Source organism: Hemitrygon akajei, unplaced genomic scaffold (genome assembly GCF_048418815.1).
Source record: "Hemitrygon akajei unplaced genomic scaffold, sHemAka1.3 Scf000037, whole genome shotgun sequence".
NCBI lineage: Eukaryota > Metazoa > Chordata > Chondrichthyes > Myliobatiformes > Dasyatidae > Hemitrygon > Hemitrygon akajei.
The window spans coordinates 5,328,563-5,353,472 of NW_027331923.1; the positions used below are offsets into that span (position 1 = coordinate 5,328,563).

The 24,910-nt window shown below is 45.8% G+C and overlaps 1 protein-coding gene and 1 long non-coding RNA gene across 2 annotated transcripts in view; both read right to left on the reverse strand.

The window, feature by feature from the left end:
- LOC140720160 (zinc-binding protein A33-like) overlaps positions 1-24,910 on the reverse strand; it is a 489,530-nt gene that overhangs the window by 56,085 nt on the left and 408,535 nt on the right. The window lies entirely within an intron of this gene.
- Positions 14,898-23,133, reverse strand: LOC140720182 (uncharacterized). Its single transcript, XR_012097122.1, has 3 exons — positions 23,037-23,133; positions 22,043-22,214; positions 14,898-15,111 (listed from the first exon to the last, which is right to left on the reverse strand). It is a non-coding gene; the product is annotated as an uncharacterized lncRNA (long non-coding RNA).

Consider the following 24,910-nt stretch of genomic DNA (forward strand, 5'->3'; position numbering starts at 1 on the left):
TGCCGAAGCCTGCGCGGCCTTCAGCTGCATTAAAGGGGACATTGCCAAAGCAACGATGCATGCGGTGGACAAGACCATTCCCTTCCAAGTAGAGAGTGACGCCTCCGATTTCACACTGGCTGCTACCCTCAATCAGACAGGCAGGCCAGTAGCATGCTTTTCTCGTACCCTTCAAGGCCCTGAAATTCGGCACTCCGCGGTGGAGTAAGAAGCCCAGGCCATAGTGGAAGCTATTAGGCTCTGGAGGCACTATCTCGCAGGCAAAAGGTTCACCTTGCTGACCGACCAGCGCTCAGTTGCGTTCATGTTCAGCAACCAACAGCGGGGCAAAATCAAAAATGATAAAATTCTATTCTCAACCTACAACTATGATATCCTGTACGGGCCTGGAATGCTCAATGAGCCCCCTGATGCCCTATCCCGGGGAGCATGTGCCAGCGCGCAGCTCGACCAGCTATACGCCCTCCATGCAGATCTTTGCCACCTGAGGGTCACCCGATTTTACCATTTCGTGAAAGCCCGGAACCTGCCTTACTCCCTTGAGGACATCAGGACGATGACCAAGGACTGCCAAGTCTGCGCTGAGTGAAAACCGCACTTCTACCGTCCTGAAAAGGCGCAACTTATCAAGGCCACCCGCCCCTATGAGCGACTGAGTGTTGACTTTAAGGGCCCTCTTCCCTCCACTGACCGCAATGTCTACTTTCTCAACATAATCGACGAGTACTCGCGGTTCCCCTTTGCCATTCCCTGCCCCGACACCACTACCACGTCCGTCATAAAAGCCCTGTGCCAGCTCTTCACTCTGTTCGGAGATCCCTGCTATATCCACAGTGATAGAGGGTCCTCCTTTATGAGTGACGAGCTGCGCCAGTACCTGCTGGCTAGGGGCATTGCTACTAGTAGGACCTCGAGCTATAATCCCCGGGGAAATGGAGAGGTGGAGAGGGAGAATGCCACAGTGTGGTAGGCCACACTTTTAGCCCTGAAGTCAAAAGGGTTGCCGGTCTCTCGATGGCAGGAGGTCCTCCCTGAGGCACTCCACTCTATCCGCTCCCTGTTATGTATGTCCACCAATGCCACCCCTCACGAGTGCCTATTCTCTTTTCCCAGGAAGTCTGCCACTGGGACCACCCTACCGGCTTGGCTGACATCCCCAGGGCCAGTGCTGCTCAAGAAACATGCGAGGGGCAATAAATACTCCCCGCTGGTCGAGAGGGTTCACCTTCTACATGCGAACCCCCAGTATGCCTACGTGGTCTTACCTTACCTGATGGGCGGGAGGACAAGCTCTCCGTCCGCGACCTGGTGCCCGCAGGAGAACCAGACCCCCACCCCGAACACTCCACGGTAACTATGAACCTAGTACCCGAGGTGTCACCGCGCACACCGAGCCCTACACAGACTCCTCACGACACTCCTATACCAGGCGTCTCGCACGCGCATATACCAGGCACCTTGCACACGCAAGAAGGATCACTGACGCCTAGTGGGCTGACACCTCCAGTTCGGCCGGAACCAGCACAACCTCCGTCTCCGGTGCAATCACAGCCAGCGACAGATTCGACCACCTGATAGACTTAACCTGTAATTATCTTGTAAGAAACTTCGCCCCATGGGGACTCTCTGTTAAAACAAAGGGGGGAGGGTGAATGTGGTGAACCACACATATACCTGTCTGGACACGCTGCCCCCGATGACTGCTTCTGTGGCTCCTCCCACTGACCGTGGCTTCTCCCACGGACCCCGGTATAGAGGCAATTGGAGACTGAGCCCTGGCCTCAGTCTCCAGGATTTAGTGTGGTGGTCAATTGCTCCTTGTTCTTTCTTCCAGCCAATAAAAGCCTATATCTTGCCTCACGTCTCGGAGATTTATTGATGGTGCATCATTGACCTACTGCCAGAATGACCTGTTTAAGACTCATCAAAACCAAAATGTATTCTGAACAAATTATAAGGACTAACTTCCTCCACCCTCTGTAAGCTAAACTGTTGGCAAAGAATTCTACTTCCTATGCTGATAAATGTATGGTAAGTCATTTCTTTATCATTTACCTGCAATTCAGGCATACAAAAACAACCACGCCAACATTGCCAGTTAAATTACCTTTTGATTCATCTGTACAAATGGTTACTGTATGATAATAACTTTTATTAATATACTGATGTACCAACAGACTCTCAGGCAGAAGTGAATCCGATCGTGTAACCTAAAATCAACTGAAGTCATTGGAAAAAACAAGGTGGGGTTACAGAGAAAGCTACAGTGGGACATATTATGTCAAATACACCCATATTCCCAGTGTGATAAGAACCCAGCCACCCAAAACAAAAAACACTCTTCTTGTGATGTTCACAACCGTCCTCCAGCACACCTTTAACAGGATGATCATTTCTTTGCCCACTGAAATTAATCCAGTATGTTAACGTCAACTTCAACCTCTAGCAACACACACAAAATGCTGGTGGAATGCAGCAGGCCAGGCAGCATCTGTAGGGATAAGCACTGTTAACGTTTCGGGCCGAGACCCTTCGTCAGGACAGATGCTGCCTGGCCTGTTGCGTTCCACCAGCATTTTGTATGTGTTGCTTGAATTTCCAGCATCTGCAGATTTCCTCGTGTTTGACCTTGAGCCTCTGTTACTTTGAGGGCAATTGTCCCATTGCAATCAGTAAAGCTAAAACAGGAGACAACATTACTGTACCACAACACAATCTTAAAGTCTGTAATTGTATCACATACAAACATTTTTAATTTGAAGCTGAAGCTGATCCATTAGCCACACAGACATAATCAAGAACAGATCAAATTAAACAAATATAGTCAACAAAGATTTTCATGTTGCACCCAACAATACCCACATAGATGTCTGAGGAGATTTAAAGCTCCTTTACATTTATCAATTATTTTACTGACAGGTGCTTCCATGTCAGCTTATTATCCATCCAGATACTGAGAAATCTTACCACTGACACTTCCTCAAGATATTAATCATATAATTTAAAATCAAGTGGATGTCTACTAATCCTATTTGTAATACACGCAATGTGTTTTAGCAACTGAAAGCTTAAAGTCCTCATCAATTTGCCCACTGTTTGACCTATTAATTGTAAATTGCAATTAATACCTCTAATCTATAAAGCTACATCATCTGTATATTGTGTTTTACCCAGAGTATCCCATTTTCCCACTTCAGAGAAAATATCATTGATCATAATATTAAATAATGAAGGGCTACAAATACTGCCTTGTGGGATCCCATTCTCTATCTCATAGAAACACAAACATAACATGCCGACCGGTACTTGCACAGTCCGTCCAAATAAAAAACTCAGAAAAATTATACAATCTCCCCTCACTCCTAATTTTCATAATTTAATCAAGTCCTTCCATATCATTTCCCTTTTCAGTAACAAAAATACTTCTATTACAACATCTTTATTTAATTGTGCTTTCCGAATATCATCTTCCAAACCTAAAACTGAATCTAATGTCATTTTACCCTTCCAAAATCCACTCTATTAAAACACTTTATCACCACTCTTTCCAAAATATAACTCAAGCGCTTGATTACCATACATTCCATCAGTTCACATAAATGACACATTCACGATATAGGCCCTTAACTAGAAGGATCAAATGGGGATCTGCCAGGTTTTAGAATAGGCGCTACTGCTGCCATTTTCCATGAGGAAAGTAGATGCACAATTCAAACATTTAATATTTTCACAAAAGAGAATTATATACAATTACAATTTCAAATATCACTCTTTCCTGGGGACACCTGACCTGCATTATTAATAAACTTCTTAAATTCATACAAAGAAATCTCTCCATCAGTGATACTATCATTGCTACAGCTGACTTCCAACACATCAGGGTATTCACTGAAAAACATATCCCTACATTGTTTAACTTCTTCACTTAAATTATCCTGATTGTGAATCTCAGCAAATGACCCAGCCAGTAACACAACCTTCCCTGTTTCAGTAACAATCATTTTGCCCTCATTAATCAACACTGGAATATTATGATCCCCACAAATCCCCCCATTTTCTAAATCATATCCCAAACAATTCCATGTTTGATATCCCTTCCAATATTATCTCCATATAACCTCCAGTAAATCACCTCCTTCCTCACCACGGCCTTTGCCCTTTTATTGTTAATAATGTAACTCGGAGACTGATGCACCATCACATAAAAACTCACATTTCTCCCAATTTGCTTCCTGTCCCGTTATAAATCCAAATCCAAACTCATAGAGCCAGGAAGGCTGACTGACGTTCACATAAACTAATCACCCTCTGAGTTCCCATTTGAGTGACAGTCACTACAGCCACTGAAAGCAGGGGTCAGTGTTACGTCTGAGCTACGATAGGCTAGAGGAAATCGGTCCATGATCAGCCCCTCCTCTTCCGCTCCATCGCCATGGTGGAGATCAGCGATTCGCTTCTGTCGCTGTCGCCGGCCTCAGCGCCCACCAGGACGGGTGTGATTCCCCTTCGCGCCTCGGTGGGTCTGTTTCGGTGACGTCTGTGGTGGCTGACGTAACATGCTTTGACAGGCAGCGAACGATGACAAATGACTACAACTTCCAGAAGGTCCCAGTGATGACATTGTGGTGTTGTTTCGGGGTAAGGTATAAAAGCAAAATGGAGGAAAATGTAATGCATTACGTTTTCTGTACTGTGTCGTGCCTTCAATAAAAAAATAAATTAAAAGAGAGATTCCAGCGAGAATTAGATAGAACATAGAACAATACAGCACAGTACAGCCCCTTCGGCCCACAATGTTGTGCCGACCCTTAAACTCTGCCTCCCTAAGCTTAAATTCCTCCATATACCTGTCTAGTAGTCCCTTCAACTTCACTGTTGTATCTGCCTCCACCAGTGACTCGGGCAGTGCATTCCACGCACCAACCACTCTCTGAGTAGAAAATCTTCCTCTAATATCCCCCTTGAACTTCCCTCCCCTTACCTTAAAGCCATGTCCTCTTGTATTGAGCAGTGGTGCCCTGGGGAAGAGGCGCTGACTGTCCACTCTATCTATTCCCCTTAAAATCAGCTATACATCTATCATTTGTCCTCTCATCCTCCGTCTCTCCAGAGATTAACGCCCTAGCTCCCTTAATCTCTGATCATAATCCACACTCTCTAAACCAGGCAGCATTCTGGTAAATCTCCTCTGTACCCTTCCAATGCTTCCACATCCTTCTTGTAGTGAGGTGACCAGAACTGGACAGAGTACTCCAAGTGTGGCCCAACCAGAGTTTTATAAAGCTGCATCATTACATCGCGACTCTTAAACTCTATCCCTCGACTTATGAAAGCTAACACCCCATAAGCTTTCTTAACTACGCCGTCTACCTGTGAGGCAACTTTCAGGGATCTGTGGACACGTAGCCCCAGATCCCTCTTCTCCTCCACACTTCCAAGTGTTCTGCCATTTACTTTGTACTCTGCCTTGGAGTTTGTCCTTCCAAAGTGTACCACCTCACACTTCTCCAGGTTGAACTCTATCTGCCACTTCTCAACCCACTCCTGCATCCTATCAATGTCTCTCTGCAATCTTTGACAATCCTCTGCAGTATCCACAACACCACCAACCTTTGTGTCTTCTACAAACTTGCCAACCCATCCTTCTACCCTCATCCAGGTCGTTAATAAAAATCACGAAAAGTAGGGGTCCCAGAACTGATCCTTGTGGGATACCACTAGTCACAACCCTCCAATCCAAATGTACTCCCTCCACCACAACTCCCTGCTTTCTGCAGGCAAGCCAATTCTGAATCCACCTGGTCAAACATCCCTGGATCCCATGCCTTATGACTTTCTGAATAAGCCTACTGTGTGGAACCTTATCAAATGCATTACTAAAATCCATGTAGATTACATCCACTGCACGACCCTCATCTATATACCTGGTCACCTCCATAAAGAACTCCAGCAGGCTTATTAGACACGATCTGCCCTTCAGAAAGACATGCTGACTGTCACTGATCAGAACATGATTCTCTAAATGCCAATAAATCCTATCTTTGTGAATCTTTTCCAACAGCTTTCCCACCACAGATGTAAGGCTCAATGGTCTATAATTATCCGGACTATCCGTACTGCCCTTTTTGAACAAGGGGACAACATTTGCCTCCCTCCAATCCTCTGGTACCATTCACCTGGACAATGAGGACATAATGATCCTAGCCAGAGGCTCAGCAATCTATTTCCTCTCCTCAGATGCAGAACTCGGAAGTGGCAGATGTAGTTCAACACAGATGAAGAGATTCATTTCTGCAGGTCAAATTTGAACACAGAATATAATCAGAATCAGAATCAGACTTTAATCTCTTGGCAGTGTGGACGGTCAGAGAGATCTTGGGGTTCATGTCCATATGACATTCAAAGCTGCTGTGGAGGTTGGCAGTGTTGTTAGGAAGGCATCTGGTGTGATGGCCTTCATCAACCGTGGGATTGAGTTCAAGAGCTGTGAGGTGATGTTGAAGCTATATTTCAACATAGGGTTGTGGGCTTAGTTGGACACCACTTGGCAGAGTTTGTAATGGAAACATCGGTTAAAATTGATACCTGTACCCGGCTGGAAGCAGGAGAAGAATTTATTATCCTGTTAATTATTTCATCATCATCGAAGTAAGTTCCTTTATCTTATTACAGAAGTGATAGATTTATCAGAAGCGCTGACTTTTTTGTCTTACAATTCTTGCCATCGTTCTCAGCTCTTTGTTTAGTTTGCTGAGGATTTGTATGTTTGTTTGCACTCCAAGATAAACTGAAATTTTGAAATTAAGGTCATTGGTTATTTTTAACTCCTGGAAGAACTCTAAGCATCAGAAATTAAACAGAGTTTCCACAGGAGAAAAAATCAGTCATGATGGGATGGCAGGCAGACTGGAAGGGCCTAATGTTCTAATTTTGCTTCTTTATCTGATGGCCCTTCCGTCTTTGAACTTGTGCAGCTGCATTTGAGGCTCCACGACGATGGGAGACCATAAGATACAGAGCAGGATTCGGCCATTCGGCTTGTGACAGGCAGCGCTCGATCAACACACTCCTTACACACGCAAATATTGTCTTTTCGTTCTGTTGTCATTTGGCTGAATGCATGCACTTCAATGTCTTCCCTGTTATTTTTAATAAAGTGTTTTAAACCGGGTTGATACACTTGGGTTGGCTTTGTGGTGCTTTTCCGAACATACACGGTGGAATATTCAATGTCTCTGGTGATGGGGATGTGTAAATGTGTATATGTTGTTTGTATACTGGATACAGATAGATAATTATGTTTATTTTGTAACATGATTGTAACTAAATTGTGGGGTACATCATGGACTGATTTAGGTGCAGTCTTCAATAAACTTTGTAGGTAATTAAAGATGGTGTGTCCTGGTTCCCAATAAATGGGGCTGGTCGCTCTTGTGAGAGGCTACTTCAGACGTTTTTTCATTGAAGTGCCGAAGGGGAAGGTGAGGTGGGAACATTCACTCAGGGGGTGAGAGTGTGGAACGGGCTGCCAGTGCAAGTGGTGGATGCGGCTTCGGTTTCCACATTTAAGAGTGATCTGCACAGGTAATGAGGGCTGGGATTTGGGGAGCGACACATCCGGTCGATGGGTCGAGGCAGCACGGTAGTTTGGCGTCTGATAGGTGGGATGAATGGCCTGTTTTTGGTTCTATAATTCTATGTTCACGGTCAGAAGCAACTCTTTAACGGTGTGTCCCACATTTCTCTCCCCTCACGCTGCTTTGCCCAGGGTAAAGCGGGTAGGAATCAGTGACCAACGATTGGATGTGATTCGGCTATTTTTATTTGTTTGTTTGAAATTTGTGTTTCTGTCATTTAAATATGACTCGTGGTTCCTACATCACAATGGGAGGGTGTCTGCTGGGTGTGGCCAGTCTCACAGGTAACAACAATCGAGCTCATTATTCCAGAAGCTTCTGCCCACTGCGTCACTATATGGACACGGTGCAGAAGAACCCTGAGGATCAGAAATCAAACAGAATTTGCACAGAAGAAGAAATCAGTCATGGTGGGATGGCAGGCAGACTCGATGGGCCTAATGTTCCCATTGTGATCCTTTCTATCATGTCCTTTCGGTCTATCAACCTGTGCAGCTGCTTTGAGGGAATCCTCCAACGTCTTCACATTCAGAAGTGTTGGAATCTGCCGAGGGAGATGGAGGGTTAATGTAGAACTGGCTCGTCTACGGTGAGGGATGTTTACATTCCAGCAGCCTTTCCCCGACCGTTTCAAGCTCAAGTTCCAGTTTGCCGCGATTCAGCTGTACACCCGCATACTGGGTAACAATGCCCTGGGTAAATTTCCTACTCTCCCTCTCTAAAACCTCCACTACTTTCCTATCAGGAGGAGACCAGAACTGACACAAAATTCTCAGTGTCGTCTAACTAGACTTTTAGAGAGCTCAACATGGCCCTTGAGATTAATGTCCCGACTAATGAAGTTCAACACACCATACGCATTCTTAAAGAGCCGACCAGCTTCAACGTAAGGATGTGATGATGTGGGCAGCGGGGAGAATATCCCTCTAGGTTTGTCAACCTCCTCGTAGATACACCGTATCCCTTCACTATCCCAACTTTGAGATGGCCCACGTCTTCATTATCCAGGTCCCCCAAGTGTCTTTACTGGGATCTTTCTCCTCGTTAAACCCGTTTAAAAGTTGGAAGTTACCTGTATGTTGAGCTGGTGGGGTTATTACTGATGGACTGGGAGAGACTGCACAGTGTCGCCCTGACCTCAGGCTTTCTCAAGGGAATCTGCTGTTCGCCTCCCCCTCCCGGACTGTTCTGCCCAACCCCCAACAGTCCTCGGCATTGTTTTTCCAAACCTGTTTGTCTGCTTCGGCTGCAAGTCCTGACTGTTGCTAGGATACCGGCCTGTGTGTTTGCTTAGTCTACTCGAGGTATGTAACATAGAAACACAGAAAACCTACAGCTCAATGCAAGCGCTTCGGCCCACAAAGCTGTTCCGAGCATGTCCCTACCTTAGAACAACCTAGGCGCTCTATTTTTCTAAGCTACATATACCCATCCAGGAGTCTCTTAAAATACCCTATTGTTTCTGCCTCCACCACTGCCACCGGCAGCCCATTCCAAGCACTCACCACAATCTGGGTAAACAAACTTACCCCTGACATCTCCTCTGTACCAAGCAGCTTAAAACTATGCCCTCTCGTGCTAGACATTTCAGCCTTGGGGTAAAAGCCTCCGACTATCCACACAATCAATGACTCTCATTGTCTTATACACCTCTATCAGGTCACTTCTCATCCTCTGTCGCTCCAAGGAGGAAAGGCCGTGTTCACTCAAACCTATTCTCATATGGCATGCTCCCTTGTAATAAGGCATGCTCCCTTTTTAAGGGAAAACGAGAGTCTGCAGATGCTGGAAGTCCAAGCAACACACACAAAAAGCTGAAGGAACTCATCAGGCCAGGCAACATCTATGGAAAAGAGTACAGTCAACGTTTTGGGACTTCATTGGTGGATCAACTCCAGTAACACATTCAGTAACACAAAGAGAAACAGGAATGACTCAACATTGTCGGAAGTCTATGAAATCACCATAAAAGGATGGCCAGCTCATAGGCAGCCCTATGTTTCCAGTGCTCTCAGTGAGATGAGACCAACTGTTGGTATGTCAAAGAACGCTGATGAGTTAGCCTCATGATGAGTTTCCCTCTAAACTCTGCACCAGGGTGTTAGAAACTCTGCACGAAAGAAAGGTGGATACAGTGAAGATGAAGAGTCTCGTCCGGAGTTACGTGTGCTGGCCGGGTATAGATAGATTGCAGACTTTGACAAAAGCTGTTTGGGATGCTACAAAGTTCAAAATGCACCCCTACAGGCACCGTTACACCCGCGGAAATGGCCGTCTTCATCATGGATATCTGTGCATGTTGACTTTGCTGGGCTTTTCCTGGAATCTGTGTTTCTGGCTGCTGTGGATGCTCATTTGAAGTGGCAGAAGGTCATACCTTCACTCTGCTCTTCCTCCACTCTGACAACTTCCTTCTCCACAAGTTGCTGATGGTGAACAAATTATGTGTGACAATGGACCACAATAGACGTCAGGGGAGTTTAGACTATTCATGCAGGAAAATGGCATCAAATACTTCAAATCAGATCACCACCACACCGAAACAAATCTGTTAGTTGAAAGTTTTATCCAAACCTTCAAACATTCGAACAAAACTATGGACAAGGAGGACATTTCTCTGAAGCACAAGGTGAACAGCTTTTTCTCTTTTTAGTGCATTGGATGACATTTAGTCCATGCGACGACACATCAAACACCTGCAATGATGTTCATGAACAGGAGTCTGAGATCTTGCCGAGACATCCTGAAACCAGATCGTTGGAGGATGAGCAGTTGAGCCGGTTTCCAGCAGATCAGCTTGGAACTTTGAGTTTGGTAAAAAAAATTCCTAGCAGGTGATTACCGAGAGGACAAGTGGATGCTGGAGACCATACATGTGGACGTCACGTGGACCAGATATTGGATGCTCAGCTGAAGAACAAATCCGGGTCAATTGCATCCAACAAGATGGACGCATTACAGCCACTAGACTTACCTCTCAATGATGATCATGTCACTAACAGCAATTTGACACCGGCAACCGAGAATGTTGGTGATTACAGAAAGACTTAACAAAGTAACAGAATAATACAAAGTAATACAAAATAATACAAAGTAATGGGCTGGGTGTAGGTCTTGTCCGTTTTACAAAACAGCTTCAGTTCTTCCTCATGTTCCTCGCAGTGACGTTTACTTCCCTTCCCATTCGGATTCAGGTTTAGATTTCGAGCTTTTTCAGCCAGATTTGCTAAGGCCCGATTCACCCTGAGGGTGCGGTCAGCAAACTCCTCTCTACATTCCGGGCAGGAGTTTCTCTCCTCCCTTTCCCAATACCGTGTGATACAAGAGCGGCAGAAGTTGTGTCCACACTCCAGTGACACCGGATCGATGAAGAAATCCAGACAGACAGGACAATTTGCCTCCTCATTCCAACTGTCGACCTGTCCTTTCGAAGCCATGTTAACTCCCAGCACTTCCTGATTCCGAATGCTTTCACTTTCCGGGAGCTGCTGATCCCCTGCACGCTGCAGTGTCGGGCACTGACCGTGGTTTTGCTGGATGTGTTCATTGGGGAAAAATGTGGCTATTTCCATATCAGGGTGGGATCAGAAAAATGTTAAATAGGTGGGAACTGTAAAGAAAACGTGGCCCTGGACTGCCTAAGCCTGGCTGCGAAAGTTGGAGGGTTGGGCTTGTGACAAAAAAACAGTGCGACAGAAACGTCAACTGAATCTCCAAAGGCCTCATCCCCGGGATCAGAAGGACCATCCCCTTGGAAGACGTTTGAAGTCGTGTGGTGAAAAAAGAAGCCACAGGGCCGATCAACCCAGGCCCTGGATTGGGGTCTCTGGCGAGCTGCTGTTGGCGACCCGTAGGCGTGATGGGCTAAAGAAGAAGCAGAACAGAAATGAAGCCGAAGACAAGAGTCTGGTTCAGTCTGAGGCCCGACTGAAAGGGACAGGTTCTGAAAAAAGAGGCCCAAGAGACTGCACATGCTGGAACCTGCAGTAAGAAACATGATCCTGGAAGAATCCTGGTGAGAAATGTACAGTCGCCCTGCCTGGTCGAGATCCTTCATCTGGAATGTCGATTGTCCACTTCCCTCCACAGATCGCTGCAGTTACTGCCTGACCCGTTGAGTTCCTCCAGTGGTTTGTTTTTTTTTTAAATTTTCTTGGGAAATAAATAATGAGAACGTGAAATAACTGCAGCGGCTGCTGATGGATCTGAGGTGCTCTCACCGCAAAGGCAAACTTGTGCTTTAGAAAATAAGAAACAGGAGGATGCATCGCCATTCGGAACATGCCTGACCTTTCACCTCAGCGCCACTTTCATGCAAAGTTCCCAACATCGCCGAGACACCAAATTTGCCTTTTCAATTCAGAAACCTTGTGGGGAAAATTCTAAAATATTTGCCGCACTCTGGGTGAGAAACTTTTTCCTCATCTCCGTCCTGCTGAGCTGACCTCTGATTTTGAGTCTGGATCCCTGGTTCCAAACCACATTCAGGAAACATCATACCTATAACCATATAACCATATAACAATCACAGCACGGAAACAGGCCATTCCGGCTCTCCTCGTCTGTGCCGAACTCTTAATCTCACCTAGTCCCACCTACCCACACTCAGCCCATAACCCTCCACTCCTTTCCTGTCCATATACCTATCCAATTTTACCTTAAATGACACAACTGATCTGGCCTCTACTACTTCTACAGGAAGCTCATTCCACACAGCTATCACTCTCTGAGTAAAGAAATACCCCCTCGTGTTTCCCTTAAACTTTTGCCCCCTAACTCTCAAATCATGTCCTCTCGTTTGAATCTCCCCTACTCTCAATGGAAACAGCCTATTCACGTCAACTCTATCTATCCCTCTCAAATTTTATACCGCTACCCTGTCCGTATAATCTCTCTAAGGACACCTGCTCATCCTTCCCTCCCCCCAAATCAATCTGGGAAACCTTCTCTTCATTCCCTTCATTCCACAGACTGACTCTCAGGGAGAGAGACCAGACCTGTACACAGTGTTTCATTGTACGCTCTCACCAGGACCCCATATACCTTCAGAGGAGATCTTTATTCTTGTATTCAAACCTTCCTTCCCATTCAATGCTCTTCATTTAATATTGACCTCAAACAGTGAACAGATGCAACACAGCCTCAGCCATGAATTTAAAGGGCAGGTGTTGCAACAGTTTGAGCTTCATCGGGGGCCACGGAGCAAGCAGGGTGTCACAAAGGGAGGAATGTGGGAGTGTTGTATGTCTGAGCCCAGCTGTGTGTGTTTGTGTATCAGAAACAGGTTTAATATCACCAGCATATGTGGTGAAATTTGTTGTTTTGTGACAGCAGTACATTGCAATACATAGTAATAAAAAGTATAAATTACAACGTATGTACAACATTATATTTAAAAAGAGAGGAAAAATACTGAGCAACTGTTCATGGGCTCATTGTCCATTCAGAAATCTTATAGCAGAGGGAAAAAAAGCTGTACCTGAAACAGTGAGTGGCTCTTTAGGACCCTGTACGTCCTCCTTGATGGTAGCAATTAGAGGAAATCATGTCCTGGGTGACGGGGGTCCTTAATGATGGATGCCACCTTTTTGTGGCATCATCTTTTGAATGTGTCCTGGATGCTGTGGAGTCCAGTGCCCATGAAGGAGCTGGCTGAGTTCACAACTTTCTGCAGCATTTTCCAATCCTGTGCAGTGGCCTCTCCATACTGATATATCACCTTTCTCACTTTTCATTGTTTAAGGATGAGCACATTACACATGTGCTGCATTTACTAAAATTATGCAGCGTATTAATTTAAAATAAAGGACCCAGGGATTTCCCGGCGTTGAGGACGTTTAAATTCTTCTCCGGCTTCCAACCGGGTACAGGTGTCTATTTTAATCAACATGTCATTACCAAACTCTGCATCTTCGTCAGGGACGATGCCTGGGCATGTCTAATCAGGGCGGCTGACGGAAATATATATACCACTGGACTAGACATGCCCAGGCATCATCCCCGATGAAGATGGCAGAGTTTGTAATGGAAACATCGGTTAAAATTGACACCTTTACCCAGCTGGAAGCAGGAAAATTTATTATCCTGTTAATTATTTCATCATCATCGAAGTGAGTTCCTTTATCTTATTATAGAAGTGATCGATTTTTCAGAAGAGCTGGGTTTTTTGCCTTACCCATCTTGCCATCGTTCTCAGCTCTTTGTTTAGTTTGCTGAGGATTTGTATGTTCGTTTGTACTCTAAGGTAAACTGGAATTTTGAAATTAAGCTCACTAGTTATTTTTAACTCCTGGAAGAACTCTAAGGATCAGAAATTAAACAGAGTTTCCACAGGAGGGTAAATCAGTCATGATGGGATGGCAGGCAGACTGGAAGGGCCGAATGTTTTAATTTTGCTCCTTTATCTCAGGGCCCTTCGGTCTATCAACACGTGCATCCTCAAATGCGCACTTTTGAGGCTGCACGACGATGGGAGACTATAAGATACAAGAGCAGGATTCGGCCATTCGGCTTGTGACGGGCAGCGCTCGATAAACACACTCGTTACACACACAAACATTGTCTTGTCGTTCAGCTGACTGTACACACTTCAATGTCTTTAACGTTATTTTTTAATAAAGTGTTTTAAACCGGGTTGATACGCTCGGGTTGGCTCAGTGGTCCCTTTCCGAACATACACAGCATCAATGTCTCTGGTGATGGGGATGTGTAAATGTTGTTTGTATACTGGAGACAAGATAGATAATTATGTTTATTTTGAAACAGGATTGTAACTACATTGTGGGGTGCATCATGGTCTAGTTTAGGTGCAGTCTTCAATAAACTTTCTGGGCAATTAAAGATGATGTGTCCTGGTTCCCATTAAATGGGGCTGGTTGCTCTTGCAAAAATGTGAGAGGCTATTTCAGACATTTTTTCATTGAAGTGCCGAAGGGGAAGGTGAGGTGGGAACATTCACTCAGGGGGTGAGAGTGTGGAACGGGCTGCCAGCGCAAGTGGTGGATGCGGCTTCGGTTTCCACATTTCAGAGTGATCTGCACAGGTAATGAGGGCTGGGATTTGGGGAGCGACGCATCCGGTCGATGGGTCGAGGCAGCACGGTAGTTTGGCGTCTGATAGGTGGGATGAATGGCCTGTTTTTGGTTCTATAATTCTATGTTCACGGTCAGAAGCGACTCTTTAACCGTGTGTCCCGCATTTCTCTCCTCACGCTACTTTGCCCAGGGTAAAGCGGGTAGGAATCATTGACCAACGATTCGGTGTGATTCGGCTATTTTTATTTGTTGTTTTTTTAATTTGTGTTTTTGTCATTTAAATATGGCTCATGGTTCCTACATCACGATGGTAGGGTGTCTGCTGATGATCAGTCCTCCACCCTGAGTGTGGCCAGTCTCACAGGTAACAACAATCGAGCTCATCAGTCCAGAAGCTTCTGCCCACTGCGTCACTATACGGACACGGCCCCGGAAGAACCCTGAGGATCAGAAATCAATCAGAATTTGCACAGAAGAAGAAATTAGTCATGGTGGGACGGCAGGCAGACTCGATGGGCCTAATGTTCCCATTGTGATCCTTTCTATCATGGCCTTTCTGTCTATCAACTTGTGTAGCTGCTTTGAGGGAATCCTCCAACATCCTCACATTCAGAAGTGTTGGACTCTGCCGAGGGAGATGGAGGGTTAATGTAGAACTGGCTCGTCTACGGAGAGGGATGTTTACATTCCAGCAGCCTTTCCCCGACCGTTTCAGGTTCAAGTTCCAGTTTGCCGTGATTCAGCTGTACACCCGCATACTGCCTGAAACAAAACAATGCCCTGGGCAAATTTCCTACTCTCCCTCTTTAAAACCTCCACGACTTTCCTTTCAGGAGGAGACCAGAAATGACACTAAACTCTCAGTGTCGTCTAACTAGACTTTCAGAGCTCAACATGGCCGTTGAGATTAATGTCCCGACTAATGAAGTCCAACGCTCCATAAGCATTCTTAAACACCCGACCAGCTTCATTGTAAGGATGTAATGATGTGGGCAGCGGGGAGAATATCCTTCTAGGTTTGTCAACCTCCTAGTGGATACGCCGTATCCCTTCACTATCCCAACTTTGAGATGGCCCACGTCTTCATTATCCAGGTCCCCCAAGTATCTTTATTGGGATCTTTCTCCTGGTTAACCCCATTTTAAAGTTTGAAGTTACCTGTATGTTCAGCTGGTGGGGTTATTACTGATGGACTGGGAGAGACAACACAGTTTTGCCCTGTCTTGAGGCTTTCTCAGGGGAACCTGCTGTTCGCCCCTCAGACGGGCTCCGTTTAAAGTTGGGATTCTGAGCCTCCCCCCCCCCCCCCCCGCAGTGTTCTGCCCAACCCCCAACAGTCCTCGGCATTGTTTTACCAAACCTGTTTGTCTGCTTCGGTTGCAAGTCCTGACTGTTGCTGGGATACCGGCCTGTGTGTTTGCTTATTCTGCTCGAGGTATGTAACACAGAAACACAGAAAACCTACAGCTCGATACAAGCTCTTCGCCCCACAAAGCTGTATCGAGTAAGTCCCTACCTTAGAAGAAACTCGGCTTACCCATAGCGCTCTATTTTTCTAAGCTCCATATACCCATCCAGGAGTCTCTTAAAATACCCTATTGTTTCCGCCTCCACCACTGCCGCCGGCAGCCCATTCCAAGCACTCCCCACAATCTGCGTTAACAAACATTTCCTGACATCTCCTCTGTACCAACTTCCAAGCAGCTTAAAACTGTACCCTCTCGTGCTAGCCATTTACTCTCATTATCTTGTACACCTCTATCGGTTAGAGGCATTCCTCAGGTTCAGTTTTACGAGAATAGTTGCCCCTTGCAGTGATTCAAACTGTGTTAGTTATTGACAAGTGGGAGTGATTCACACTGTTATTTTGTTAAAGCCACTATAATCGATGCAAGGTGTCAGACGCCCATCTTTCTGATCACACAAAGAACCCTGCTCCCGCTAGGGAAGTGCAGGATCTGAAAAACCCTGCGGAAAGAGCCTCTTGAATATACTTGTCCTTGACCAGCATTTCGGGTCCTGAGGGAGAGAAGGAGTCGTTCATGCGCTGGGCAGGCCCCTAAAATAACTTCATGACACAAACATAGCGCCGATGGGGCGGTGTGTGCGTTTGCAATCTGTTTACTGGAAACCCCGAGGAGGTCGGAATACTCCTGGGAAACCTCTTGGGATCGTCATAGGTCGAAAACTTGGGAATGTCAGAGGCAGGAACGGAAACAGGGGTTACAGTCTCGGGAACTCCGTGAGCTTCTGGGAATCGGCCCAGGATAGAGCCATTCCCATGTTTCTGTCCTATGATGATCCCAGGAAGTTTCCCAGGACCATAACGGGGCCATGCTACGAAAACCACAGAAACTCTCAGAAGAAGCGGACCCCAAGGGAATAGATAAAGTGAAATCTGTCAGGACCTCAGAGACGTGACAAACGTGTCCTGACACAAGTGGTCTCCCGTCAAGAGCGCTGGTATTCAGGTGATGGTCTAACTCAGACACTGGTACTCCTACTGGTCCGGTCAACCGCAGATCGTAAAAAAATACCTGTCGGTCTGGAGTCTATAAATGGCCAGGGATGTGGGATCTTAGGGACCGTCACGGAACTCCATCCAACAACCAGTAGTCCTTGGACTGTGGGAGGAAACCCACACGGTGTCGGGGAGAAAGTACAAACTCTTTACAGTCAGCGTGTACTCCATGATCACCTGTACTGTAAAGCACTGTGCGAACCACCACGCTACCGTCCCGTCTTGTACACAGGAGTACGGCCGGATTACAATTATACTTCAAAATGAACTTGAGGATTATTGACAGCACCCGCTATCAATCGGACAGGGGGGTATTTCCACGTTGTCTATTTCTGCACCTGAATCACTCCGTCTACTCACACTCACGTCCCAGTGGGATTTCGTACCGCTCGCTAAAATCGGCAAAACCTTCTTCTGGACGACTAACGAATCTGGAGCAGATTGTTTTAGTTGTTTTTGTTTATAAAGAATGAATCTCTGTTGGAGCGTGTTTAATGTTAATGTACTGTTCATTTCATGTACAGTGGGTACTGAGCCATAATCAATTTTAAAATGCCGCATCAACAACACCCTGTCCAATTGTATTTCTAAACCAGAACCCCTTACACACCGAGCGGACTAAACAAACACACAGGCCGGTATCCCAGCAACAGTAAGGACTTGCAGCCGAAGTAGTCAAACAGGTTTGGTAAAACAAAACCGAGGACTGTTGGGGGTTGGGCAGAACACTCCGGGAGGGGGAGGCACAGAATCCCAACTTTAAACGTAGCCCGTCTGAGGGGCGAACAGCAGATTCCCTTGAGAAAGCGACAGGATAGAGCGAAACAGTGCAGTCTCTCCCAGTCCATAACTAATAACCCCACCACTGATAATTTTAAACTTCAAAATGAATTTAACGAGGAGTAAGAATCCAATAAAGGCAAGTGGCGGATCACAATAAAGAGGTGTCCAAATCAAAGTGGCAGGGTCAAGGGAGGCGGTATGTCCACTAGGAGATCGGCAAACCTAGAGTGGTATTTTCCCCCCTCCACGCATCATCACATTCTTATAACGAAGCTGGTAGGGGGTTGAAGAAAGCGGATGGTATTCTGGCCTTCATTAGTCGGGGCTGAACTACGTCGCAGGTCTCTAAAAGTCTAGGTAGGGAAAACTGAGAATTTTGTGTCAGTCCGGGCCTCATCCTGAATGGACAGACGTGGCAGTTTTTCGAGTGGGTGCATATAAAATTATTCTTTAGTTTTAGCTGCGTGCTGAATCACTTGAAGCGGTCGGGGAAAGGCTGCTGGAATGTAAACATCCCTCACTGTAGACCAGCCAGCTCTACATTAACCCTCCTTCTCCCGCGGCAGATTCCTACACTTCTGAATGTGAAGATATTGGAGGATTCTGCACAAAACAAATCAAAGCTCATGGAATGTATGAAAAACGATGCCGGAAGAGACAGAGACGGACAAAACAATCAATGTGCAGGGAAAATAAAAGATGCAGATAAAAATAATGAGACTACATCGAGAAAGTGAGTCTGTAGGTTGTGGAATCAGTTGTGGACTCTGTGAAAGTGAGTCAGTCAGTTGTGGAATCAGTTGTGGACTCTGTGAAAGTGAGTCTGTCGGTTGTGGAATCAGTTGAGATTTGTTGGTGATTTAAATTATCCACACTGCTTCAGGAGCCTGACTGCTGTAAGGGTCTCCAGATGTGGTGGTGATAAGAGGGCATATCCTGAATGCTGGGCGTCCTTGATGATGGATGGTGCTTTCTTGAGGCAGTGGTCATTCTGAATGTATTCAATGGTGTGGAGAGGTTTGCCTGTGATGGACTGGCCTCTATCCATCACATTCTCTTCACCAGGTTCCTGAAGTAAACATGACTGTAGGCTGTCCCTGAATATCAGAACGTGGAACAAATTGATGAATCAGATGTGCAAAGGGAGTTGGGAGTTGTTCAAAAGTCTGAAAGTCTATAATTGCAAATATCACTCCACTCTTCAAGAAGCGATTTTGCCAATAGACTGAGCTCAGTGTTTGGGAAGGTGTTGCCAATAGCCTGAGCTCAGTGGTTGGGAAGGTGTTGGAGTCGATTAATAAGGAAAAGGTTTCGGGGTACTTGGAGGCCCATTATAAAATAAGCCAATAGCTGCACAGTTTGAGTAAGGGAAATTCCTGCCTGACTTATCTATTGGAATTCGTTGAGCCAATAACAAGCAAGATGGACAAAGTAGTATCTGTGGATGTTGTGTATTTGGGTTCTCAGAAGGGATTTGACAAGGTGAGGCTGCTAAACAAGGGAATAGTGCAGGGTATTACAGGAACGATACCAGCATGGATAAAGTATTGGCTGACTGGCAGCAGACAGAGTGTGGGAATAGTGGGAGCCCTTCCTGGTTCGCTGTCACATGGGTCTGTGTTGGGATCGTTTATTTTCATATTGCATCTCAATGATTTGAGTGATGGATTGGTGGTCAGGTTTGCAGACAATACGAGAGCAGGAAGGGGGCGGGGGTGCAGGTCGTTTTGAGGAAACAGGGTTATAGCAGAAGAAATTAGATAGATTAGTAAAGTAGGAATCAGTGCACAATTGTAGGTAGTTTTAAACCCATAATATAGGAAACGATGGAGAGGGTTCAATAAAGGTACACAATACTGATTCAGAAATGAAGGACTTATATGAAGAGTGGCTGAACACACTGGGCCTGGATTCACTGGAATTTAGAAGAATGAGGGGTGCTAATTGAAACCTACTGAATAGTAAAATGGCCTAAAGTCGATGTAGAGTGGACGTTTGTAGTGTTGCAGCCTACGACCAGAGGACACGGGTTCAGAATAGAGGGACATTCCCTTTGAATGAAAATGGGGAGGAATTTATGAAGTGTGTGGTGAATCTATGAAATTTCATTTTACAGACGGTGGCGGTGACCTCATCACTCGGTGTATTTAAGGCAAAGGTTGATCGCTTCTGGTTTGGTCAATGTGTGAACATTATGGGGAGAAGGCAGGAGGATGTGGTTGAGAGGGCTAATAAATCAGCCACGATGGAATGGCCGAGCGGAGGTGATGGAGCAAATGACCTAATTCTGCTCCTGTATCTTATGGTCTAGTGACCTAATTGATTCTGGAAATGAATTATCTAACCGACTTTACTTGAGGTACAGGCGCGGGGAACTGGAATTGCTGACACTGTAAGGAATGGTGTTGGTGGAAAACAGGAAGCTTGTGAAGTACTATGGGAATGGGAACGGACCCTCATGCAGACCTTAGCACAGCAGGACAACAGTGAAAGCTGATGTACCTGAGCATGAAGTTGGTACAGCTTTTGCATTCCCATTTGACAAAATTACCAGTAGAGCTCAATTTTGATAACAGAAAGAATTCATGAAATAATAATCTAGGTCCTGATGATTGAATAAAATGTTTATGTACATGTCTAACAGTACAACAAATTCTCTATGACAACCAACTGGTGTACACCATAACGTCATTAGTGAAGTTCCTGAAACATGTGTTTCGTCACTGTTCCAATATACTGTTACTTACTCTTTGAAATTACTCTAGTACTATTTATTTGAGCACTACAGCACCAAAAGGCCATTCAGCCCGTCTAGTTCTTACTGAACGATTATTTTGCCTGGTCCCACCGACCTGTAGTGGCCCATACCCCTGCGACACATGTAGTCATCCAAACCTCTCATCAATGTTGAAATTGATCTTCCGCTGGCAGCACATTCCACACACACCACACTCCCAGTGAAACAGTTCCTTTAAATTTTTCACATTTCACCCTTAATCTCTAATGTTGAATTTTTTGAGGATGTGACAAAGTGTATTGAAGTTAGAGCAGTGGATGGGTGTATTCAGAGAGTCAGGAGGCATGGGATGCAGGGAGACAAGGCTGTGTGGATACATAATTGGCTTGTCTCCCAGAATTAACTTATAGAAAGTAGAGGGTGGGTGCATATAGAGGGTATTTTGCCTAGAGGTCAGGGACGTGGTGTTCTGCAGGGATCTGAGCAGAACAATTGTTCTTTGCGAATTTATAACAGTCAAATGCACACAAAATGCTGAAGGAACTCATCAGATCAGGCATCATCTATGGAGATGAATAATAAATCTACGGTTCAGGTCGAGACCCTTCTTGCGGACTGGAAAGGAAGGAGGCAGAAGAGAGAATGAGAATGGTTTGGGAGGGGAAGGAATGCAAGCAGACAGGTAATAGATAAGTGGGTGAAGGAAGAGAAATGAAGTAAGAAGATGGGAGGTGATAGGGAGGAGAGATAAACATCTGAAGAAGGAATCTGAGAGGAGAGGAGTGCGGACAATTGCAGAACCGTAAGGAGGAGAGGTATCTGAGGAAGGTGCTGGAGATGTGAGGAGAAGACAGAAGGCGAGAGGAGAGCCAAACTGGAGGAGGGGAGAATTTTCTGTAAGTTGGGGAAATCAATATTCATGCTGTAATATCGGCAGCCGGAGTATGATGTTGCTCCTCCAACCGGGGAGTAGGGTCGTTGTGGCAGAAGGGTCGGCCATGGACAGGCATGTTGGAATGGGAATGGGGTGTGGAATTACAATGGGTAGCCAACAGGAGATGCTGTCCATCAGACCGCATGACATAGGAGCAGCGTTAGGCCATTCAGTCCATCGAGGCTGCTCTGCCGGTCCTTCATGGCTGATCCCAAATCCCAACCAACTAAAATACGCCTGCTTGCTTGTCATATCCTTCGAGGTCCTGACTAGTCTGGAAATATCAATTTCCGCTTGAAATGTACCCATGGACTTGGTCTCCACCACATTCCACAGATGCATTACTTTGACTAAAAAGAAAAAAAATTTCCTTCCCTCTGTCGTAAACGGTCTCACCTCAATTTTGAAGCTCTGCCCTTTAGTTCGGGATACCCCCACCATCTCTCTGCATCCATCACGTTTCAGCATTCAGTAGGTTTCAGTGAGATACCCCGAATTCTTCTCAATTCCAGTGGGTGGAAGCCCAAAGCTGCCAAACGCTCCTCATACGTTTACCCCATAATCATCCCTGTGAACCCAGAATCATATGTCATGGTGGATATAGCAAAGTTACAGAACAAAATTTTCCCCACTCGGTATCATGTCTGGTCACTGCAAAGGAGTCTGGAAAGAGTCCCTGTCCCCATCAATCTCACAGGTGAAGGGTCACCTCTCCTGGGGGTACTGTTTCTGACCTTGAATATTGGTGTGTGAGTAGGTGAATAGGCATTTGTAGCACTTGCTGAGATCTGACGTTGATTATAAACAGAGTTTGGCCAAACATGTTGTTTTCTCTGGAGTTGTGGAGGCTGAAGGGAGATTTAACAAATCTTTGTACGATCACAGAGTTATAGAATAGACAACTGGCGTAGTTGTCCCAGGACTGAAATATCACAGACTAGCAGGCATGCATTTACACTGAGGGGAGTTAATCTGAATGGAAATATGCCGGGCAAGTTTTTGTTCACATATTTTGGTGGGTGCATGAAATGCCCTTCCAGGGCTGATACTCGAGGCAAGTATGACAGAGGCTATAAAGTCCCTTTTAAATAGGTGTTTGAATGAGCAGGGAATGGACAAGTGAGGGTATTATATCAGCCGATGGCATTAGTTTAGTCGGGCATTAAATGATACTTTAATGATATGTTTCTGGACTGCATTGCTCCGTGTTCGATGTTGATCGGAATGTTGTTCCACACTGGGACTGGATACAGCAAATCCGGCTGATTATATCAGTTCTTGTGAAATCTTCATCACCATCCACACCCTCATAGCAATAAATCAAACCTACATACTTTCTTGACAGTTCCACGCAAATTCATTATCAAAACCCGCATACATTACCACATACCTCATGGGCAGATTCCATTTCTTGTAGCTGCTGAGAAGAAAAATAAACACAACAGAATTTAATAAACACTACGCAGGGAGAGTCAAAGATGGAGAAACAACCAACGTACAGGGAAAATAAATTTGCAAATAAAAAAAATGATGAAATTGAGTTGTAAACTCCTTGAATGTGAGTCTGTAGGTTGTGGAAGGAGTTGAGATTTGTTGGTGATTTAAGTTAGCCACAGTGGTTCAGGAGCCTGATGGTTGTAGGGGAACAACTGGTCCTGAACCTGGTGGCGGCGGACCATAAGGGTCCAGTATCCCTCTCCCAGATGTAGTGACGAGAAGAGGGCATGTCCTGAATAGTGGGCGTCTTTTGGCAGTGTTCCGTGGGAATGTATACAATGGTGTGGACGGGTTTGTCTGTGATGGACTGGGCTGTATCCACCCCTTTCTCTACACTTTCTCTTCACTAGATTGCTTTAGTAAACATGACAGGAGGTCGTCCAGGAATACAATACCTCACATCTGCGATAGTTAGTCATAAATATTCATTCTGACCTGTCGGGGTATTAAAAGCTGTCTTCCACTCATCCCCTTTATGAATGCGAATTCAGTCAGAAGGGTTCCTCAGGTTCAGTTTTGTGACAATAGTTGGAATAGTCTTGGGAAATTTCCTGGGATCATCATAGGTCAAAAACCTGGGAATGTCAGAGGCAGACTCGGAAACAGGGATTACAGTCTCGGGAACTCAGTAAGCTTCTGGGAGTCAGCCCAGGATGCTGCCATTGGACCATAACAGGACCATGCTATGAAAACCACGGATACCGTCAGGTGAGATTGTCCTCAGGGGAAGAGATAAGGAGAGGTCTATCGGTAACCTCAGGGTCCATCAAACATGACACACGTTTCCTGGTTCAAGATGTTGCTTGTCAGGTGCAGAGGCTCTCAAAGGGTAACCGAACTTAAAGGTTGGTACTCCTACTGGTCGGGTCACCCGCAGATCTAAAAAAATACCTGTGGAAACAAAGTCTATAAACGGCTGGAAGAGCCAGTTCCTTGGTTCCCAAGGCCAGGTTCCCCAGAGACTGAGGGATGAGGAGGTATCTTCGAGACTGTCACAGAACTCCGTTTACCAACCAGTACACCTTTGGACTGTGGGAGGAGATCGGAGCAACCGGAGGAATCCACACGGACACAGGGAGAATGTACAAACCCACTAATATCCTATCAAAAACCCTGTACTGTATGGACTCTGTACTGTAAAGGATTGTCACCACTACGCTACCGTGCTGTCTCGTAAACCGGAGTACGGTCGAATGGCAATTACACTTCAGGATGAACTTGAGGATCATCGACTGTAGCCGCCATCACTCGGAAAGGGGTGTGCTTCCACTGTGTCCATTCTGCCCCTGAATCACTCCGTCTACTCACACTCACGTCCCAGTGGGATTTTGTACCGCTCGGTAAAACCGGAAAACATTCTTCTAAACGACACAAGGAATCTGGAGCAGATTTTTCTAGTTGTTTTTGTTTCTAAAGAATGAATCTCTGTTGGAGCGTGTTTAATGTTAATGTACTGTTCACTTGCTGAGACAGGGGGTCCTGAAACAAAATCAATATTAAGAATCCGCCTCACCAGCACCCGATCCGATTGTATTTCTAAACCCGAACCCCTTACATACCTCGAGCGGAATAAACCAACACACAGGCCGGTATCCCAGCAACAGTATGACTTGCAGCCGAAGCAGACAGACAGGTTTGGTAAAACAATGCCGAGACCTGAAGGGGGGGTTGGGCAGAACACTCCGGGGGGGGGGGGGAGACACAGAGGCTCATGTTTACACGGAGCCCACCTGAGGGGGGGGGGGTGGGCAGAACACTCCGGGGGGG